This window comes from Nannobrachium achirus (genome assembly GCF_963921795.1).
Source record: "Nannobrachium achirus genome assembly, chromosome: 17".
Taxonomy (NCBI): domain Eukaryota; kingdom Metazoa; phylum Chordata; class Actinopteri; order Myctophiformes; family Myctophidae; genus Nannobrachium; species Nannobrachium achirus.
The window spans coordinates 45,571,810-45,590,383 of NC_137824.1; the positions used below are offsets into that span (position 1 = coordinate 45,571,810).

The window sequence follows — 18,574 nt, forward strand, 5'->3', positions numbered from 1 at the left end:
ACCGACAGCTCTTGTTACAACAACTGGGATTCATTTGCTTTTGTAGGTCACTGATCCGGTCTGTTGTCTAGAGCGGATACGGAAACGGTGCTTTTATGTATGTGTGTGTTGCCTACCATGTGTAAACGACCGGATACAGTAGGCGGGCTCTACACCGGATCACACCGATTACATCAAAATAGGCAACCGGGTAGGCACGCTACGGAAATCCTGTTGATGCGAGGTTTTGTCGCCACAGAGTTGGTTCCTCGTAGTAACCATAGAGTTATATGGTCGTAACCCTACTCAAACGAAACAAGCACGTTAAAGGACGGAGATAACAGAGTAAACAACGTTACCAAAACAAATTAAAGTAAGTGGAACTAACGTTACTGTTGTGCTTCACGCTGCTTCTTCCGTGCCATTCTTACAACACTCCCATGCATGTGCAAGTTAACGTTAAACTTAAAACGCCACAGCGTTATTTGCCAACATTGTAAAGTATCCCTACAACGACAGGTTGATGTTAACTATGCGTGGTGTGCAGACACTCACCACGAGCGCTTCTTTTGTGTCCCTTTCTTTTACATGGAGCTGTTACAGCTGTACAGTAGTATGTAGCCACAACTGCTAACTGTAATATCTAGCATAAGATATCATCACTGCATGCCGACGCCAGACACTAGTAAACTACGAAACATAATAATACTAGTAACAATAATGGCTACTATATGTGCACTAAAGGGCAAACATACCATGTCACATTTAATTAAGAAGTCTTGTGTACAACGACAGCCAGGAAATAAACAACTTTTAATTATGCACAGTCCCGTGGATTCGTCACCATATGTCATGTGGTGTGAACTATCTGCTGACTAATGGCGAAAACGTAAACGCACCCTTTGTGTTTACACAAATTACTGTTTGTGGTTTGTTTGTTTGTTTGTTTGTTTGTATGGAAGAGACATAGTATAGGGTCAATTTTGCCAAAATACACAGGAACTTTTTCTACTACTACTGTACTGCTCCTTATTCCCTCCGCTTCCACCACTCACTTCCAAGGAAGTACATTTGAGGAGGATAAGCTCTTTTGTTGACAGACACACAGCTCTTGTTTCATAGTGCTGCGAAGTCCTGACGTATAAATGCCGCTAGATGGCGATATTACCTGGGTTCACGTTGTTGTTTTTTGTATTGAAATCCACATAGGGGAATCTTACTGTAGAATAGATCATGTGATATAAGAACTGTGTTCCAAGAATAAACAAATCATCCTGGCGTTTCTATCAAGGGGGTGGCTCTGCATTGTTTATTGTTTATTATCATTCATATTTGATTAGCCCCATATAGAACCCCACCCTCTGCTGTTAGTTCAGAGATGAGATGTTACGGCGCTATCCACTGGCTGGGGTGGAACCCGTCTACGGCAGTGAATATCGGGGAAATCTTGCTCTTTCAATGTGTCATTCTTTTGACAACCAGCATCAGCAGCGTTATGGTTACTGAGGTTTAGGCATAGAAGTTAACATTCACCCGCGTTGGCAGGTTAACTACTCACCCGCGTCGGCAGGTTAGCTTTTCACCGGGTTAACATTCACCCACATCGAAAGAATGGACCATCGAATAAATGCTATGTTTCAATATCGACATGCTCCCGTGAATATCACCCTTTTTTGCCACATCACATCCAAAAAGTCAAGGTAGTTCAAGACACTTAAAGATATTTAAAGCAAACACCGGCACATACAAATTCTACATCAGTGTTGGGAATACTGTTTAAATTGCTTATTTGCATTTGCATGTTTTCCCATTCAACCCGGAAACCCCCCTGACGGCAGGTGCCAGTATTGCTGTCGATTCTGCATAGCGCCTAGATAGGCTCCGAGATAGGACCTCATCTCGGAGCTTTTGGAAACTACACTTCCAGCCCAGGACACTTGTGGGTCACTGTTTCCTACCAGCCGTGTTCATGGGACATGTCGCTGGGTTTAGTTTGACTCGTTTCTAGCGTTTAATGTGTTACTCTCTGGGTATATGTTTACATTTCCACCTTTAGTCGATGCTTCATATCCATATGTGTACAATCGCCAGGGTGGTGTTTATTTTTGGAACAGTTATTATATGAGGCGATCTAAGATTCCCCTATGGGGATATCAATACAAAAATAACAATCTCAAAACCAGGTAATGGTGCCATCTAGCGGGAGTGACATCAGACTTTGGTGGTCTATGCACTCAGCCTTATGTTGGGTTGAGGGAATCTAGACACTCTCTTCTTCATGTGATATGTTTAGCTTGCTTGGCTTTTGAATGCTTTGATCCATTGGATTCTTGAATTTCAATTTTATTTGTTAGGTAAGGAGAAAATGGACATCTAGCTGTACTGTATGTATGTATGCTGGACAAATCAAGTCATCATACAAGGTAAATAATATTTAACCTCCTTTTTGGTGTTTCATTATTTTACAAAGCAGTTTTTTATTGTTACACCATAGATGTGTGCTGTAAAGTAGGCCTACTTGTCCTAGTTCATTGCCACCATTTCACTGTCAATAAGTATCTTATTTGTACTTTGTAGTTGTATACACTTAGTAGGCCTTAAGTAGAGTACATTATTTTTTTCAAAACTGTAGTCCTACCTAGGCTGTGCCTCATTTCCATTACCAAGAGCCAGGCTGAGCTGGATCATGCAGGGCTGTGGTGTTGCTATAGTAACTCAACACTGCAGCCAGCTCTTAGGCTACATTATGCTAGCCGAATAAAAATAGCTACTATTTATACTTCATCGAAAGAAGTACAACCGTGAAGATCATTAATTATGGGTCAACATGAAGTATTGTTGACACTTTTCATTTTCCAGTTGAAAATATTATTTTCGTCAAGAGACATGCTCATAAGTTAGCTGTATCATTCAAACTAGTTTCATCTGCTATGAGAGTGACAGCTGACAGTCCAGTCATGGGCAAATTGAAACCCGCCTCCACACAACTCCAATCTAAACAGGCCACCACCAGGTTTAAGTGTTTGAGAAGGGCTGCAAATCTTTCATGGCTGGAATCTGTGCCCCAGGTGAGCTGATATTATGGAAAATAATTTGAACCTGTGATATTCACGGTACACTGCTGCACAGCCTTGTGGTGGAGTGTTTCCCTGCAGGAGAAAAGTTTTGCCTGGGGGGAGGGACTCCTACGAGTGGGCAGAAACATTTTGTTAATTAATTAATTAATTAGATTAATTTCGTTTAATTCTAATTTTTGCCCTCAAAATTGAAGAGACTTTAGAGAAGAGAATTTACTTAACAACAAGCACATCAAACACATCATTGAAAATAGCTGATCTACAAGCCTCCCTAATCACATTCAATTACTTTTAACATAGTGGCACAATTGTGTCATATTATTGGTTGATTAGTGACACCATGGGATCCTTGAGATGATCTCCAGATTTGACTTAAAATAAAGTTGCATTTCACTTTTAAAACAGACAGTGTATTTCTTTTTTAGTTTTCTCTGTCACTCTGCTATCAATAAATTGTGACATTCTGTAACAAAACATATCTGGAGTCTGGACAAAAAAATCCTCCCACCACAGGCAGTGATGCAATACAATGTTTGCAGAAAAGTTGTCCCCACTCCACTGCTTGATGGTTGTTGGCATTGTTGGCAAAATTGAGAGACGGCAATACGAGTGTCTTGTGAGTGATATAGAAAGAATTTGTAATGTATTCTGCAGAGGTAACCCTTGTCTAAATGTCAACAAATCTCTGGTGACCGAGGACACCAAATGGAAATCATGGCCCTTAATGAAAATGTGTGTGATCATTACCCAAGTAGCCTCTGTTAAGACATCCATCTGCTGCTAGGCACATTATGAGGTCACCAAGGTTTGAATTCAATTTTGGGGCTTACCAAGGAGCTTGCAGATGCAGATCAAATTGGGGTATTCTATTACCTGAATTAAATGTTACTAGTAGATGGGGCACTTCACTAGACTACTCGGGAACAATGCAAGTTGGGAACGATCCAAGTTGGAAATGCATGAATGCCTCTTCCCGTTATGCAATACCCGTTGTCAGAGTATCGGTTATCTGTCTGTCTGTCTGTGTCCCTCTTCTGCCCAAATATGTAGTCCAGGCCAGTCTTACAACGTTCTATACACTGGTCAGCATGTTTGCCCGTAAAACAGAACTGTAGAGAAACAGAGATTCTGTGATATACAGTATCTTGGTGTAGATCTGTTTCAGCAATGTAGACCGGATCACATGACATGAAGACTCTCAGTTGAGCTGGGTTTTTCCCTGATCGAGCCTGGAAGCCATAAACGCTGGTGACTGTAGGACCTGGATGTAATAGGGGTGTCTGTAACCGTCATGTCAGCAGGTTGGGCTTCATTAATCCGTCTGATTGATCCAGCGTCCAGGTGGTTCTGACCTTGCTTTACACAAATAAGACCTGCATAATAACCATGTTATCTGATCTACTGCCTCTGTTGAGGGCGGCATAATATCTGATATATTGACAGCACTGAACATGGCTGCAGGCTATGTGTGGACATTAATGCTCCAGTGACTGATGTGATCTTCATGCATCATGTAGCGTGTATTGCGTTCCCAAATATTTTCCCAAATATTTCATTTCAATTTTCAATTTGTGACCACAGTATTAAAACTTTATGGACTGTTGCATTCTCATTACTGAGATAAGGTAGGATTTAAGTTTTTGCATTTTCAATGGGATTAGATAAATAACCCTTCTAATAATAGTCATTGGTTTACCTGGCAACAACTGTATGGCAACTCTCATTCCGTGTTTCTCCATGTTATGTTAAACTCTCCTGTGTCATTCACTTCATTCAGCTGAAACTGGTATGGGATTCAAGCCAGTCAATCCTCTGCCATTTCTTTTTTATTTATTTATTTGTTTATTCTTAATTGCACTGAATTCTTATGATTGTGCTGTTTAGAAAATGCCCAAACCAGTTTGACTCGCATTCAAACTGTATATCGGACCTGTAATACTGACTTTGACCACTGGCCCACTTCTTCTAATAAATTCAATGATCATTTTTTCAGTGATCTAGGTAGAACAATAGCAGTATCTCTGACAGAGACACATTTGTACTTTGAATGAACAATAGGCTACAGACAATGGATCAGACAAGAAAAGAAGGGCTTGCAACTCACTTTAGAATGCTCCAATTTTATTCAGAGCAGCATCACCAGCATTGTCTTTTCCAAGACAATGCAAGAAAAGGAAAATTAGATCTATATATCGATATACATATTTTATATGTATAATTAAGTTGAAGAGATAGATGTCATTTGTAGTTATGGTGCCTGCTTAATAATAATAATAATAATAATAATAAATATTTGAAATTGTGTTATCTTTGGTACCACCAACCACTGTTGCACTTTGTGCGATATTTATTTAAAAATATTCCTATCAGCCATCATCAGCCCAAAAATCATTTCCCATATATCTATACTATAATTTTGCGAATGTCTGTCTGAGTGAGTGAGTGAGTGAGTGTCTGTCTGTCTGTCTGTATGAAACAGCGTTTCTCCTCGGTGGCTGGAGCAATTGATCTGAAATCGCATCACCATCAGCATATGAACACACCTGACATAACTGTGAAGCCCGTTTGTCACTTTCACAAATCGTATGCTGTATAATAGCATTTTTATGGTGTATCTATATCTATTTAGCCTACAGTACCTTTTGTGACCACACATGTTAAGGGAGGGGCGCTGTTGTTCAGGCCATGCACAATCACACACAAACCCACACACACACACACACACACACACACACACACGGGGGGGGGGGGGGAGTGTGTGTGTGTGTGTGCAGGCGGGCAGGCGGGCGGGCAGGCGGGCGGGGGGGGGGGGGTTAGCCATTAAACAAAACGGGTATTTCTTACATTGATGCTCCTACATATTATCATGCAAGCAACAGTTAAAGTTACTTTCCATCCCTCATATACTGTATGCACAGTGCACATCCCATAACCCACACACTGCACATCATTTTGGAGCTCATATCTTTGAACGGGTAAGGGCTAGTTCTAGCTAGAAAGGCAAATAATGTGATAATGTGAGAACCACTACCCGATCCTTAGCTTGAGTTTATACTACAGGTAAAAAAAAATCTACAAGCTCAAAATGTGTTGCGTCCAACGCATTGTGAGCTTGTAGATCTGCTATTTTTGGCGCACAAAGTATATATAGTGTAATGTAGTATATGTAGTGTGTACAGTAGGGATGCGAAGATATACCGGTACGGATCGTAATCGCGATACAAACATCCGCGATACGAGTGAATCGGTTCATTCAGTGTGTACCGGTACAATATACGGCTGAAATCGTGATGGATCGTTCCGTGAGTGACTGGATCGGTAAATTCCGCGATTGTATCGGTTCTTCCATTATAGTATTTCATTCTATCCTGTGTTTCCGAGGCGCCTTGAATGCACCATCAGCCCAGCATTCAGCCCCCTCCCCAAAAGCCAGTCTAAATGCAAGCTGCGACTCGGACAACATCTGCGCTCTGCATGCAGGCAACCAGGGAGACAGACAGTGCAGCGAAATGCGAGTGAAAGTGAATCAACACAGACGAACTAGCAGCCCCACGGGTTAAAAAGATGCAAGATTAGTAGCCTACTTAGCTTTATAACATCCAAGTCCGCTGCGCTGATTGTTGTCACAGAGTGGCACAGGCTGAGTGATATGTAATCAACAGCCGTTTCTTAGCGAATCTCCGACGGACAATTGATTGATAGACTATTAACTGCACGCACACACACAACAACAATGTTGCTGGGTGTTGTAGGACTACTGCTTGCGTTTAACAAAGTATTTGTCACTGTTCTGCAACTTTCCTGTTTGATGCAAGCAACTCTCACTTTCTCTGCTGCTAGTTGTGCTCTGGGAAAGAAGCCTACTTTATACATCGCAGTACAAGGGTGTCGCACCTAAAATAGCAGACCCTCAAGCTCACAATGCGTCGTGGATGCGACGCGCAGTGAGCTTGTAGGTCTGTTTTAAAACATTTTGGCTATAAAAAATGCATAATCCTGGATAAAATATAATATAATATGATATTATATAATATTATTATATCATATAATGATATAATAATACAAACCAGGGAGGGACTTTATAGTTTTTCAGGTTAAGGACCCCTTAGCTCAGACAGAGATCAAGCAGGGACCCTCGCTGTAGGCTAGGCATTATAGCCTACTGTATCACACAAATATTTGGCAGGCCCCCTGTAATAACCCTGGATTGGGGTCCCTGACCCCCAGTTGAAGACATATAGGCCTACTAATAATGACATAGGCCTTCTATATGATTAGTTATCAAACAATTCTACAATAGCCAGCAGCTTTGTGTTCTCCCAGAATACTATATGTTGGGTTGTTAGACAGAGCCTAGTACTACAGTGAAACAATAAATTGCCTTGAATTTAAATTTCATAAATTTTTAGTCGCTATGTTTTGTAAATTTTGGGATTTGGGCTTGAATCGTGGTGAATCGTGAATCGTATCGCATCGTGTCGGGAACAGGGGTAAATCGTGATGTATCGTATCGGCAGGATTTTAATGTATCGCAATTATATCGTATCGCTGGCAGTGTATCGAGGTGCGTATCGTATCGCGTCAGTGGTCGAGATTCACATCCCTAGTGTACAGTGCTGAGCGCTGTCAATGAACAGAGACTGCCTTTCTGCTGCTATGCACCTCTCTAAAAAAAAGGAAAATACACCAGTTTTTTTCTCCCATAATTAAGTTCCATATTTACACGTTAAAAACAACAATACAATGAGGAGGAAGAAGAAGAATACAAATGTTTTCTATAAAAATGTGTTTTGCAAAGAAACGCTAGGATTGACAATCACATGTCTGTAATGTAACGCGGCTCACATAACAGCAGTAGCGAGAGGCTCACATGTCAAGTAGATCGACCCTTTTCCTCTGAGTTTGTTGTGTAGAGCAATACTTCCAATTATATGACCTTTGGAATGGTTGACACATCGGCTAAGAAACGTGGTGTCTGAGATTCACGTTATGAGGAAGCTGATCAATATCTGATCTATTTATCGCACGTAACGGTTCATAAACATTGTTATAATATAAGTTGTTATCCATCATTATAGACATTTATGATTAGTGTTATGAAGCCTTATAAGAGCAAAAGGGGTTGACACTAAGGTCTCAGAGGCACTTGCCCATCGGGCAAGTACAGGTCATGTTCTACTTGCCCAAAGGTCATGCCCACTTGCCCGAAAAGTAAATTGTCCATTATAAAATGATAGGTAAAATTTGAATTACCATTCAATTTAACGCTTATTCTTCTTTTTTTTAAACGGTGCCCTTCTTTTACATTCCACAGACCAGGAGACGGAGCGCTCTGGCCACATTCAGGTGTTTAGACAGACATCTGGTGTTGTGTTTATAGACGGTTGCGTTCTCTCTCAAACGAGCACTTGCCCAGTCGGGCAACCTGAAAGCAAACTCCACTTGCCCTAAGGTTTTATTTACCTGCCATGGGAAGGTGGGCAACCCTTATTGTCAACGACTGTGCATTACAATGCATTATAAATGCAATTATAATGCATTAAAGATTATCGTTTATCGCGATAAAAAAGCGCTCATAATAATCGTATCACAGAGATTTTAATATATCATGAAATTGTCCTCCGTCATACACTGGGATCAATTCACTTTTGCAGAGCTGCATACAGTATCTGGTTCCACATAAACTCTTTAGAATTGGTAAAACCATTTTTTTTCTCACTCTATACCAGGGGTTGGCAAGTTAGTCTGGCCTCTGTCCAAATACTCCACTTGTCCAATAATCCATTAGATGGTGGACCAGAACACAATAAATGGCTCATTTAGTATCTGGAACTCGCAAAACAAACAACATTAGTATAATAACTATATTGTTATAAAAGTTAATAAATAATAAAGATGTGTGTGTCTAACAGAATTGCACATGGAATCAAAGTATACAGGCTAGCACAGAAGTGCTCATGTAATCCTTTTTGTAAAGTCCTGATCCTTGGATGTGGCACTTGGAGTCCCTTTTCAGAAAAGAGCTATTTCGTGACTCAAGCCAAGGTCTCTCTAGTATTGTTCTTTAAAGGTGAAAGAAGTCTTTCATCCAAAAGTCGACAGTGACAACATAACATCCAAAGAATGGAAAACATAACTATTTGTTCATCCTACCCGGACAATCAGTCAGCTCGGGCCAGATATTAATACTTGCGGGCCAGCTCTGGCCGACAGGCTGCCTGTTGCCTACCACTGCTCTATACCTAATCTCTTAGCCATAAATAGCTGATGTACAAGCTGACAACGTGACGCGTTGTGAGCTTTGTAGATATTCAGTAGACTGGTCTTGCACTTATTCCTGTTATTTAAAGTACACTTGCCTGCCCTATATTTCAGCTCTGTCAGTTGAATTTAATGTGGGTGCGTGAAGCAAGGTGACCGTTGTCAATCCGACCCATGCATATGACCTTGTGGTACAAAGGCGAGAGCTCTACCGACTGAGCTACCAGGATTAAATAGTAACACATTGGAATAGATTTTTCAGATGTGAACTACATTCCTAGGTGTAGTAGGTGATTTTGAAATCGGATTTCTAAAGATGTCTCTCTCTGGACAGTGAAGCAGTGATTTATAATTCATGGAGCGTACAGCGCGTATATACCGTGGGCCAGTCTGGGCCACCCTAGCTTAGTGGGTAGAGGCTGACAAGCGATCAGAAGGTCACACGTTTGCCTCCCGGCCCCTGTGTCCAAGTGTCCCTGAGGAAAACACTTAACCCCTACATGCTCCCCACCGAGCCCTTATCGTAACCATCTTGAGTTGCCATAAGCTGGGTGAAGCTGAGTTCCCCCACATGGGATTATAAGGTATAATAAAAAAGGTAAGCATTACGCATGTCTGTCATTGCGTCGTTACCACGTCAACCAATGCAGTTAGGTCGACAATGTTTGAGTGTACACAGTATATACTGTAAATATATAGTATGATATTTTTTTGGCTTTTCTGCCTTTTATTGATAGATTTAAGTGGAGATGGACAGGAAACAAGGATAGAGATGGGGAGAGACATGCAGACGGGAACGAGACTCGACCCCGCAATGCACTGTTAGGCTACATTAGAGCCTAAGTGCCCCGACTTGGTCTAAAGATCAGATTTGAGAAACAAATCGCAATTGCCTGCAGTAGTGCAGTTTGAACATAACTTAAGTCCCAGAGAGTTCAATTATCGTTGAAAATGTGTTATTGCCAAATAGCAGGTGTCATCGTGCTAACATCTAGCTATACATACATTACTACTATAGTATTTGAATATCCAGAATGTTACTGCCTAACATTACCTCTAAAATCCATTACTAGCAGTAATGTTTTGTTCTTACCTAAAATTGTTTTGATTGCTGGTTTCTGTCTGCATACTGTATGAAGCACATGTGGTGTATTTTGTTGTTTTTGTGAATTGAAGCATACTTACATGAGAAGCATGACTCATTTCTACGGTGCTGGTTACATTTCTGGTCTATTGTACTAGTAATTGTCAAAATGTTAATTTATAGTCTTTTTGAATTGGATTATTATGTCACCTTGTTGAGCCAATATTGTGAATCATGTTAAGCATTATTGGGGAAATGACAACTAACTGTATGTTCTCATGTGTGTGTGTGAGACGTAGAGCTAGAAAGCTTAAGGCTTAACAACTTTTTGAATTGGATTATTATGTCACCTTGTTGAGCCAATATTGTGAATCATGTTAAGCATTATTGGGGAAATGACAACTAACTGTATGTTCTCATGTGTGTGTGTGAGACGTAGAGCTAGAAAGCTTAAGGCTTAACAATAGTGAACTAATTGTAGGTATCTTTGAATAACTTACATGACCTATTATTATAAGCAGCCGACAAAAGTAACAATATGATATTGACCATATAAATACGTTATAATAAATTGCAAAGAGAAAAGTACACTCAGTAAAGCCCAAATCTCCACCAGCAGACATGCCATAGGCTAGTGATTATAGTGAGGTATCTTGCGCTATGTGGTATGCAGTTACATTTCTACCTAGAATCATGAAAACATTAGTGGTAATTACCATGTCATTACCAATTGTACATCTACAATTTTGTCTTCTTCCAGGAATGTCCGTATTACATCACCCAAACCATGTCTGTTATTTCAGCTGCGTAAGGTACATTAGGGACAATACATGTATACATTAGTAATACATTTACAATTTAGACATTTAGCAGACGCAGCTCTTAATCCAGAGCAATTTACAGTGAGCAAGGTAAACAAACACAAAGTAATACATCAAATGCATAGAGACGGTGTGGTGCCTCAGTAATCTAGGATCATAGGTAAACCAAGAACCTATCATCAGTCTAAATTTACATTTACAAAAAATGAATAATATTTATACGAACTGGAAGGACAGGCAACGGATTAGCTAGTGCTGGTTCACAACGTTGTGTAATGCCATGGAGTGGAGTGATGATTGATTGCTCTGTGATCGCAGATTAGTACTGTATGTAAACGGTCACAGCTTGTCCATATGTATTTATGTATCTCTGTCACGGCTGACATTGTGGTTCTATGGGTTTGTTGCTCTGACATCATGCTCTGACGTCACTGTGATGTCAGGGGAACCACTCTTAACAGAACGGGTTTTCCGCTCTGGCTTCACTGTGATGTTACACTCACAGATATAAAAAGCTAGATACCTTATCCGCCGCTGCAGTTCATTGGCGCGACTGGTCAAACAGGACTGCCGGAAGTGCGGAACTGTGGAACGTTGTGGATTCGTGGAAGGCACTCTGCCCCCTGCTGTGGGAAAGAGGGAGTCCCGCCAGTCCAGCGCCAGTCCTGCATCTGATTGGCCTACCGAATGTCCCATTCTGTCACGCCCAAGGAAGCATCCTTCAGAATTCAGGAAGCTTGCCAGTCCTCTTTGACCAACACCCCCTGTCGGAGGAGGCGTCTACCTCTATGGTTACACTAACAGAATCCCTTTTATGCCCATATATGGAGTTCCCTGATATCATCAATATTAAGCCCATATCTAACAGGACTTCATATGGCCATATATGGAGGCCACATCGGCTATATACCACACTAACAGCTGGTTCTACATACAGGGATCTCCATGTATAGGCATAAAAGGGTATGATGTCAGATGTCATAGACATCATAGGACTTTCACATAACGAATAACTGAGTATGCATGTGTGGGCTCTCACAGCATATCTCCATACACAGTACATGGATCTCCATATATGGGTACCAGGGGTCTCCATATATGGGTAACTGGTCCGATATAAATCACTGGCCAGATGGCCAAGAATTGGTGCGACCTCGCCCTGGGTGAGGTTGCATGTCGCCCTATTAATCCATATAAATGACATAGATGTTATTGACCAATTAGAAAAAGAATATTCAAGGATATGTCAGCGTGCACAAGAAATATGATAATGGTAGTATGATAGTACGCTGAGAGAGAGAGGAAGAGGGAGAGAGAGAGAGAGAGGGAGTTGGGGAAACCCGCTCTCCACCTGGTGGAGATAACAAAGATAGATGGAGCATGGTGAATTTATGAGGAACTTAATTGAAAACGGACAGGATGAAAAATATTCATTATTAATTGTACATTTATGGTTTATTTAGTGTAGAATTGGAAACCGTGATGCTACTGTAGCTGTGTTTTTTTTCTTTCCCATCTACTGGGTCTACCAGTCGAGACCACACTGCCTACGGCGCTCGTGCAATACCATCATGGAGAAAACATTTTGTTGTTTTTGATATTGTTTTTCTCTGGCTTGGTGTGAGGAAGGATGCCATTTCTCATTATGGGATGCTTTATTGACCCTGGAGGAAATTGGTGAGATGATAAAAGAAAAGGCTGGGCGGAGGGAGAAGGTGCCATCCGAGCCAATCAATATTTGTAGTCTGCCAGCCTGTCAGTGGAGTAGCGGTCGCATATTTCTGCCCCCTGCAGAAAAATGCACCAGACGAATCATTATGTCTGTGAGTCAGTATGGTGGTGGTGGGGCTCTTCTTTTATACATATATAGAGATTTATTTTATAGTGGAAAGTGGAGATGGCACACACGCACGCACGCACGCACGCACACACACACACACACACACACACACACACACACACACACACACACACACACACACACACACACACACACACACACACACACACACACACACACACACACACACACACACACACACATACATACATACAGGGGAAAACCTGTCCATCTGGCAGAGATAGGAGATATCTCCTGAGCTTATAGATCTTCTATTTTCACTACTTCAACTTTTTATTTTTTTATTTATGGAAAATATTGCAAACGTTAGCCATAAATTATAACTCTTCTAGAGCACTTTTATTTTGAAGAGAGAAAACTTCTTCAAAAGAAAAGTACTCCACAAGAGTTATAATGTATGGGTCAAAACGCTACTTTTGGTTAAACGGCGTAGCTATATATATATATACACACACACACACACACACACACACACACACACACACACACACACACACACACACACACACACACACACACACACACACACACACATACATTGACTGACAGGATTCAGAGCGTTTTTCACCAACCTTTGAAAAATAATAGAATATTCAACGTCACCCGATTTGCCCACTGGTGCCGTCAAAAGACACGCATGGGTGTCCTAAAATCGTAAAACAATTCTGATCCACTCTTCCACTTTGTAATGATACTGTTTGAAAGTCTGATCCTATTGCTGTCAGCCGTCACAGCCATTAAAATGCAGTTATGTGGTTCAGTGATTCATGATAACAGGATCACTGAAACCTGATGAAATAATCATGAAGTCCTCTTACTAATTTATCTGTCACTGGTTATTTTGGAGGTTCTCTGATTGGATGATGGTTGAACTAAAGACTGTTCTGTAGATCTGAAAAGAGACTGAAGACGCATGGATCTGTTGAAATTCTAGGAACATGACGAGAGGAATGCCTAAACTGCAAACCGAGACATAATGTGTATATTTAATTGATTACTGTACTGTACTTCTCTTTCTCCATACTACATGGGGTTACACCCCGCCACTCCGACATGTCTCCTTTCCGACATGTCTCCATTCTGACACTAACCCTATCTCTAACCCTTACCCTGAACTTAACCCCTATGGAAGTGTCGCCACTCCGACAATAAGAAGTCAATTTTGGAGTGGCGACATGTCGGAATGGAGAGCGACACCCCTACATGGAATAGGAAAGGCTAGGTTAATTAATTAATTAACTGTGGCCTTTTTTAAATGTAGACAGACAAACTCCCTCAGCGCCCCTTTGCCAACAAAGGGCTTTTTGGTATTGCAGCTGAAAGGGCTTGGAATGACAGACAGAACATGGAAATTCAATATCTGAGTGTTTTTTAGGCTTAAACCTGTATAAAAACGTATTATGGGCCAATATTTATATATATATATATATATATATATATATATATATATATATATACATATACATAAATGGTGTAGCCCCTTTAAAAGTTCACTTATTTCTGTGCCGCGTCCAAAGTCAGTCCAGTATGCCGCTTGGCAGGATTTACTTATTTTACGGTTTATCTGCACTACGGGTAAACCATATTTTAATATGAAGACATTTTGTAGAAATACGAATTTAATTAATCTTACTTATTCTCCAGGGGGTCTCATTTTACCCAGTTTCTGACTGTGCTGCTTGAATCAAAACTTAATTAGGTGAGAATAAAAGCTGTTTCATAAGTTTTATGGTCTCTTGAAGGCACTAGAATATTGTAAACGAGATGACAGTATGGGAGCACACTCAGCAGACAGTGGGTGTCTACCAGGAGATATTTAAAATAGATCAGCAGTTTAACTCCCATTTCATGTAGCCTAATATGTGAGATAAGTGCAAGAACACAGAGGATGAGTGAAACAGTAGTTGCGTTTCCATAAAGCTTATTCGAAAAAAAAAAAGAAATGCGCATTTTGCCTGTTTCCATCCACTGATAAATGTGATTCTTGGGAGATAGTTCATGAAATAAGCAGTCGGACAGGCACTATTTTTCCAGTCAAGTGAGACACATTATTGAACATGCCCTCTAACCCAGGGCTCTTCAGCCTATAGATTTCATATATAAGATAAGAGAGAGAGAAGAAGCGACGCTCCACTCCACTACTGTAGGCTACTTCATGTTCACCCCTGCAACAGCATTGCGCACGATAACAGCTGATATACAGTACAAGCTCATCACAGCTCGTTGTGGGTGCGATGTGAGCTTGGCGGCCCTCTGTTGGTAAAAGAGGCGGCCCACCCACAGCAGCCCTTCCCACGAGTTCTATGCATTTTAATTCAAAACAAATTCGCTTAGTGTTTCCGTTGCACTGATGCGCATTACGTCTTTTCGATAACGCCTCAAAATCCACCTCCTCCAAGGGCATAAATGTTAAATGGAACGTTTATTCAAATTTTGCAGTGTTTCCATTAAAAGATGTATGCGCAAAAGCCTTATGCGCAAAAAAGGCTTTATGGAACCGCAATTATTATTTTTTGACCAGTTAGTTATAATATAACATGTTCTTTTATTGGTTTTAGGGCAGGGGTCTTCAACAGGGGGTCCGGGACCCATAGGGGGTCCTCAGAGTTACTACAGGGGGGCTGCCAAATCCTTGTGTGATAGGATCATGTTTTTTACATTAACCACTTGAACCCTAGCATCCCTATCCTGAGTGGGACATTAGCCAAAAATAGCTGATCTACAAGCTTACAACGCCTCGCAGCGCGAGGCGTTGTAAGCTTGTAGATCGGCTATTTTTGGCAAAGAGGTTTGCAAAGTATTTGACGGTTCAAGTGGTCTGAAAAACCAACATGATGACAGTGCTGTCAAAGAAGTCTATGCTGTCTAAGAAATCTATGAACATTTCTAATCTGCAACACAATTTTATACAATATGTAGTGGGGGTCCCTGCTTCATCTCTCTCTCAGCTAAGGGGTCCTTGGCCTGAAAACATTGAAGACCCCTGTTTTAGGGAATATTAAACTACAGGTTCTATTTATTTCTAATCTTTGATCTGCCATAAGCTAATGCCACTTTCACTAAAGCCATGGCAGCCTTTCCCAGTTGATTGATGTGACTGTCCCTGGCAAAGGGTCTAACTAGCCAGCGCCAAATCAGAATCCTGGAGCGCTTTAGTCCCATTGGGCTCAATCTGTCTTTTAGCCTTCTTGATTTTCAGATGAAAGCATGGCAGGTTCATGCTGCACAGTAAGAGATTGATTTCACATGTAGCCAGACGCCTGAGAAAGGTGGAAAGTGGAGGTATAAGGTTTCATCTATTGGATCGATGCATCAATTTGAATTCCAATTTCAATCCATATATCCAACTACTGTACGTGGATTTGTAAACAGCAACTCATCCGTTTGACTTTTATAGGTCTAAAAATCAGTTAGCAAAGATGGTATTGTATTGATGCTAGGAAATGGAACCTGATGAGATGGTAGCAGATGGTGATTAAAAATGGAGAATAGTAACTTACAGTAACTCCTAAACTTGCATGAGTCAACTTCATTATTGTGTTCTTATAAAATAACACCCAACCAGCTGAATGTATCCACATTTTAAAGAACTGCCCTTCCTGAAAAAAGGGCAGTGAATGTGTGCAGTTTTATATTCAGAGAGCTTAATTGTTAAATGAATAAGTGGCATGTATAATGGTTATGTACTAGATCGCTGCCCCTATTAACAGTTTTATAAATAAAATAACTTTTTTTCTATTTAATATATGTTTTAATTGAGATACTACTTTATTAGACATCTTTCCCTTAATGTGTACCCCCTGCACCTTAAAACATAATTTTTACATCCAGCACAGACACTTGCTACTGTAGATTATTGCGAAGGTAAAATAGGTGGTTGCTAACTGCATTCACTCTTTTAGACGGCTTGCCCCTATGCCACACTGAGTCTGTAAATACTGATATGTTGAAAGATCCCTCATGAATACAATAATAATAATGAGACATATTATTTGAGTGCAGTGCACCTTTACTTTTACAAATTTTGCAACCCATTTTTCACCCAGTGGCAATTACCTAAACTGTAATCCTGGGCGCTGCACCCCCTCTGCCAACCTAGGGAGAGCCCTGAACTGAGCTCATGCTTCCTTCAGTGCATGAGGAGTGAGCAGGCCACTGCTTATCTCCTAACAGGGGGGGAGCTTCCCCGGTTGGACGTAGCGTGCAGAAGGAACACGTTATTCCAACCTGTTCCTTTCCCCTCCATCAGGCGCCCGGCTGGCCAGGGGGAGGTATTATAGAGACTAGGATTACTGCATGTTTTTGTGAACATGCAGTAATCCCTGTGTACCCTAGGAGACACTGGGAGAACATGCAAACTCTACACAGAAAGGCCCTTTCGCCAACCCCACCTAGGGTGTGGGTTCTGATGATGCTGGGGAGAGAACACGCCCCCAGCGCCCACAGTGTCCCCTGGCGGGAATCGAATCCAGGACCTTCTAGCTGTGAGGCGACAGCACTATCGACTGCACCACCGTGCCCCTGCAGTGCGCTTTTAAGAGCATGATGCTCCTTTTAAACGTGAAAAATGTGTGGAATCATAAATAAGGAAGATAACATTAGTATGCCTGCCTTATCGAGTCCACTATTAAATCTCCAGACTTTATTGCGTATTCTTTCTCGCTTCCTCAGACATTTAGTCCAAAGACACAGAGGAGGTCATTGAAGACCTTCTCTCTTCTTTGTCTTGGTCTCTCTTTCTCTCTGCATGTTGGTCAGTGTTGCCAATGCTAAGCCCTTCTGACACCTGTGATAGTGGTGTTGTCCTTGAGGCTTTTAGCCAGGCAGGCTCACACTGCAATTATCTAGAGCTCACTTGGTTTTCAATAGAGTTTCATAATGATTTATGTTGCCTTGTGTAAAGAAAATGGGATCCGGGGCCTGAATATTGGCTAGTCGTTGATTGAATACACATTCTAATTTTACACCGAATGCCATTTTCTGTGTTATAGTCAGACGGTACACAATGTCCCACTTTTAGTTTTCAACAAGGGAACAAGTGGGTCACAAACAGAAACAAATGGGCAGGAATATACAGTATATTTTAACATTTAAACCACAAATAAAGGGTTGTGCACAAATTACACCTCCCTCTGCAAGCAGTTTTTTTCTTTTAGTTTGCCAAATAAAAACTTGTATTATTGTCTCAAAACATTATTCCAGTCAGTGTACGGTACTCTTTGTCACCCACAATTTGTTTGAGGTTCAAATTATCAAAAAATAGGGACCAGGTCAAAAAAGAAGAAAAAAAAAAGAGAGAGAGAGCCATTCATTTAATGTTCAAGACAATCTTTCAAGGTGAAAGATTCCATGGAGGCAGAGGATCTTATTCATGTTCCTTGAAGACTTTGGACCCTATTTTGGGTTGGACAGAGTTGAGTATCTTGTCATCCTGAAGTCGTAACAACCACCTGAATCACCTGGCCAGACAGGATAACAATGTCAGCCCCTT

The 18,574-nt window shown here is 41.0% G+C and overlaps 1 protein-coding gene across 2 annotated transcripts in view; it reads left to right on the forward strand.

The window, feature by feature from the left end:
• The first annotated feature begins 223 nt into the window (after nt 1–223).
• The window catches only part of LOC308301448 (ecto-NOX disulfide-thiol exchanger 2-like), a 192,028-nt gene continuing 173,677 nt past the window's right edge, over nt 224–18,574 (forward strand). Inside the window, exons 1-2 of one of the 2 annotated variants that reach the window (XM_080745441.1) lie at nt 224–352; nt 2,334–2,402. The gene's annotated coding sequence lies outside the window, so the exon portion shown is untranslated. Of the gene's footprint in view, nt 357–2,333; nt 2,403–18,574 lie in introns of both variants that reach the window. The other variant, XM_080745440.1, reaches the window with a different exon arrangement.